Source organism: Magnolia sinica, chromosome 8, assembly GCF_029962835.1.
Source record: "Magnolia sinica isolate HGM2019 chromosome 8, MsV1, whole genome shotgun sequence".
NCBI lineage: Eukaryota > Viridiplantae > Streptophyta > Magnoliopsida > Magnoliales > Magnoliaceae > Magnolia > Magnolia sinica.
This window is the reverse complement of record NC_080580.1, coordinates 57,687,721-57,693,534: the sequence shown is the minus strand read 5'-3', so window position 1 is coordinate 57,693,534 and position 5,814 is coordinate 57,687,721.

The following is a 5,814-nucleotide window of genomic DNA, read 5'->3' as shown; positions in this document are numbered from 1 at the left end:
GAAATAGTAGTCATTGAACGCCTACCATTAAAACTTCTTAGGGTCCACTGTAATTTTTCATTACTATCCAACTTGTTGATAAGGTCACACAAACCTAGATGAAGGAAAAACACAAATATCAGCTTGATCCAAAACTTTTGTAGCCCACAAAAAACTTATAACGGTTAATCATTATTATTTCCTATGGCGTGGTCCACTTGACATTTGGATATGCTTCGTTTTTTGGGGTCATGCCCTAAAATGAGTTAGAAAAATGGATACATAATGTGGATATACAAGACAAACATCAAGGTGTGCCCCACGGTCAAGGACTCACCCATGTAACTGTTACCCCAAACTCACTTAATCCACACTTAACATGTTAGTTGGTGAGTCCCGAACCGTAGGGCCCACCTCTATGTATGTGTTGTGTAAACACATAGTCCATCCCTTTTTCAACTCATTTTAGGGCATGGTCCAAAAAATGCAAGAGATAGAAATCTTAGGTGAACCACACCACTCAATGAAGAGGTTGTTGGTTCTTATATACAGAGAGTTGGTTCTAATATATATAGATATGGTAGAAATTCTACGATATCAAAATTAGAAATAATAAAAGAAGAATATGGAGAGTTGATGCACGTTACTGTTGCTATTTTAAAGATAGATTCGCCGCCACAAGAATATTTCAGATGCATTGATAGAGAAAAGAAGTATTTATAAAGGAAATGTATAGGCAGCCATTGGGCACAAGGTGCATAGGGGCAGAGTATTAAATGTATGTCGGCATGGGCACATGCAAATTTGCTCATATGACATACCCTTGATTGCTAATACAAAATATTAGTAAATGATTTTAATATAGAAGTTTAAATTTTCTAAGTACTTTTCAATACATGATAAAGCTAAACATAATTAAAGCAATGAATTAATAAAAGTCAAAATAAATTTTTCTCGAAATCCCATTTTTCTTTTTTCCTTCTTTTTTTAAAACAGAAGTTTGCTCTAATGCATACCAGCACATCTCTTTTTTAACATGGGGACCACAGGTCTTGAATATTAAGTCATGTTGCAATGATCCAAGTCGTTTATGTGATGGGCATCACCGAGGATGGGGTGTGTCATGAAAATTCATCTGATTACAACATCTTAGCTCTATGATCATTTAATTATTTCCCTTACAATTTGGACTCTCCCCTTGTTTTGCACACCATCATTGGATCATCAAATTTTCAAGGTTTTATGAGGATCACCGGTCCATATTGAGGCCCATCATATAAATGGTCAGGATTATCACAACATGTGCGTAGGGATGTCCAACCTCTGCATGCCAAGGGTGATGATAGGACTAGAATATGGTAGAGCTATCTGTCCAGAGTACACATTCACATGACAGGGTGATGTTTCAATCGTCAGAGTTCATCTAGTGGACCGCATTATGAATGGATTATGTTTCGGTTACTTAATTCTGATTGTTTATAATTTTCATTGCTACCGTTGTTAGGAATGACACTTTTTGGATGGAGGGGATCATCCGATCTATGGGCATCCTGAACTAATTGCCATCCATTGTAGTCCCTCCTAGATGGACAGTTCTGATTGCAAGGTCAATCTGACATATGCAATGTCAAAAGATGACCTCTACTTATATTCCTGTTCTACCACCCATACAGGATCATCTCACAGATTGGGGAGATTGGAATTTGAAAGTGGAAAAGTTGAGATAGGTGCCGATCATCGAATGGGCACAGCTTAGATTTCACATGACAAGATTCAGGCATCTGTTAATGGTATAATAAGCCGCGGGTCCACTTGAATCTTGTCCGTCGGATTATTTTGGACAGATTCTATTTTGACTTGCAAAATTTGTCCAGGTGGGACCAACAATGGAGATTACATCGGCACCACCCATGCAACTAATTAAAATTAGTAGCTGTTCGAGTTCTTTTAAATTTAATATTCAAAATTAACAACATTAAATCACGATTGTATATGTGGTTATGTAGAATGATTTCGGGTATTGCTTGTGTCATGAGTAAAAATGGATTGATGAGATGTACAGACTTGCGGACTATAAATTACTTGAGAGTTGAAAAATAACTTCAACCTAGAAGCTCACGAAAGATTATAAATAAATACTCCACCTATTTTGAAAGTTATGCAAAATCTCACACCCAAATTTCCTTAATACTATTATATCCAGATTTCTAGCATAACTTTGATATGAGAGGGTCCATGCTTTAGCCCGGGTCTTCTATGTCTTCTTCATGTGTAGATATTCAAAGGTCAGAAAAGAGTGTAATTTTGCATCAACAGCGTGCATTACGTGTTGAAAAGCTGAAGGCGGTTTGGTTATGAACCGGAGATACGCTGTTTCACTACGTTTCTTTTCCACTAAGCAACGATAGCAACTCGTCTTCTGGATGTCGAGAGGACACGCCCAGCATCTTCCTACTTAGATGCCATTTATAAGAGGAAGGTTTAGAGCATGGATGGCATGGAATGCATGTAACTCAATGTAACTCGTTCAAATCATGGTCCGACATGGGATGGTATCTAAGCCATTAAATGGAGTTTTATGGATGATCATACATTTCTTATTAAAGAAAAATTAAATTTCAGGATCTGAAATGCCGTCTATTTTTCCATTGTACTATCCATTTGATATCTACCTTATTAGTATATTACATTTATCTTAATTTTTTTAGATCCAATCCAGAAGCATAACCATAAATTGGACGGTCTGGATTGACTTACTTCTGGCATATGCTTAGATATCTAATGTGAACGCATTTTGTATCCCACAGTCTAGCAAAGTACACGTTTCTCCTAATCCTTTCATTTTCATCGCTTGGAATTGGCCGCGGAAAGCGCGGAGAATGTTACCGTTGGAAACTCTGGAGCGGACTAGGTGCGACCCTGGCTACACCCAAGACGGTGCGGCCCTTACCATCGGGCCCATCTATATGTGTTTATTCTATATCTACACCGTCCATCAGTTTCATAATACCAAAATTTAAGTATATTCAAATCTCAGGTAGACAATACCATTTGAAACATGGGTGATTGATTATTAATAGGACACATAAGTTTCGAATCAAGCTTATATTTATGTTTTTTTCCTTCATACAGGTTCATGTAAGCTTATCCACTGGTTTTATGGCAAATAAAGGGTATTTAAATATTACAATAATCCTTAGGAATCTTTTAATGGTAGGGTGTTCAATCACAGGAAAAGTGAGGATTGAATGCCCACGTCTGGAAAACTCTCTTCGAGCAAAGTTTTGGATCAAGCTGATATTAATGTTTTCCCTCCATCCAGGTTTATGTGACCTTAGGTTCGATGGCAAATAAACATTACAATGGCGTTAAAAAATAATAATTTGTCGCCCCTTCCTCCCTCTGTGTGATGCACTGGAGCCTTCGACAGGCTTCTAACCTAAAATGATTTTTAAAAATATACAGACGGCTCGGATAAAATACATATCACCTTCTAACCTAAAATGATTTTAAAAAAATATACAGACGGCTAGTATAAAACACGTATCACTGTAACCCAAGGAGCTCCCGACAGGACCGTTGGATTCTAGCCAGGAACTTGTGGAGTTAGTACCCAATCCACGCCCAAGGAAAGGGGAAGGAAAGTGGAACGACACGTTGTGCAGTAAATCATAAAAGCCGGTTTTGAGGTGGGCCTACGATCGCTAACTATGCACGGGGCGGACGCGGATTGCCTACCTCGCCCGGCTCTGGCCACGAACGGGCAGTTATGTGGGCGGGCCAACCATGATGGGAAGCGGATTACGTACCGAGTAACTCAGTACGACAGGCGTACTGAGTAAACTCTGTGGGGTCCACCGTGATTTACATATTTTATCTACTCCGTCCATCCGTTTTAAAAGATAATTTGATGGCTTGTGCCCAAAACTAAAATATATCCAAATCTTAAGTGGACCTCACCACGGGAAATAGTGTGAATTGAAATTATACCAGTGAAAATTTCTTGGGGCCCATAGAGTTTTTGGATCAAGCTGATATTTGTGTTTTCCCTTCATACATGTCCATGTAATCTTATGAACATGTTAGATGACAAATAGACATCACTGTGGGCCCTAGAAAGGTTTCAACGGTGGAGGTCAATATTCCCACTGTCTCCTTTGGCGTGTGGTGAACTTAAGCTTTGGGCATACTTGTATTTTGGACTCAACCACTTAAAATGATCTGTAAAAACGGATGGCTGGCGTGGATAACCCACCTACATGCATGGTAGGCCCAACTGAGTTGACTCAGTACAATGAAAGCGCGCTGAGTGACTTAGTACGCAATCCTATTTCACCGTAATGTGTCTGTTTAACAATGCCGTCTATCCCTTTTTTTCATATAATTTTAAGTTATGAGCACAAAAATAAGTAGATCGAACGTTCAAGTGGACCACACCACGTATGATTTGGCATTTAATGCAATTGACATTTAATGCTTTTTGTATTTAATACAACCCATGCTTATTATCTTGTGTGGTACACATGAGTGTTGGACCTGCCCTTATTTTCGTGCATATATATTACAATGATACCAGAGAAGGGATGTACCGTGTGGATAAACAGATGGAAGCGGATTGCGTACTGAGTAACTCAGTACCCTTAGCGTACTGAGTAAACTTTGTGGGGTCCACGGTTATTTATTTATTTTATCCACTCTGTTAATACATTTTAACAGATAATTTTAAGTTTTAATGCTAAAATGGAAGCATATCCAAACCTCACGGTGTGATTGAACCTCTACCATTGAAAAATTCATGGAAGCCACGGAAGTTTTGGATCAAGCTGATGTTTATGTTTTCTCTTTATCCATGTCTTTGTGATCTTACTAACAGGTGGGATGACAAATAAACATCACTGTAGGTCCCAGGAAGGTTTCAACTGTAGAAATCATTATTGCACACTGTTTCCTGTGGTATGGTCCTCTCAAGCTTTGGATTTACTTAAAATTTGGGACCAACCCCTAAAACTAGCGGAAAAAATGGATGGACGGTGTGGATAAACCACATACATTCAAGGTGGGACCAACTGAGTTTACTCAGTACGATAAAAGCGTACTGAGTAACTCAGTACGCAATCCGATTTCTAAACAGATAGGGACAGCTATAGAACTACCCGTTGGAAGCGGATTGCGTAGTAACTCACTAGCTTTGCATACTGGGTAAACTCCGTGAGGTCCACCATGATTTATGTATTTTATCCGCTCGGTCCATCCATTTTCCCATATAATTTTAGCAATTGAGCCCAAAAATGAAGAATATACAATGTTCAAATGGACCACACCACAAGAAACAGTTGACTTGAACTTCTACCATTGAAAATTTTTTGAGGACCACAAAAGTTTTGGATCAAGCTAATATTTGTTTTTTCCCTTCATCCATGTTTGTATGATCTTATGAACAGTTGGGATGACAAATAAACATCACTGTGGGGCCTAGAAAGGTTTCAACGGTGGAAATCATTATCCCCACTGTTTCCTCTGGTATGATCCACTTGATCTTTGGATATGCTTCTATTTTGGTCTCAACCCGTTAAATTAGATGGAAAAACGGATGAACGGTATGGATAGACCACATACATTCAATGTGGGCCCAACTGAGTTTACTCAGTACGATAAGAGCGTACTGAATAACTCGTTACGCAATCTGATTTCCTTCCCGTACCGGGCTAGAGACGGGTGAGGGTAGTAGTCAATCTGCGTCCGCATGGGGCCACCAATGGCTGCTGGAGATGACACAAACGGCAATAACTCGGTTTACGGACTTTCCGCACCTGCACAAAAACAAGACTATCTGGT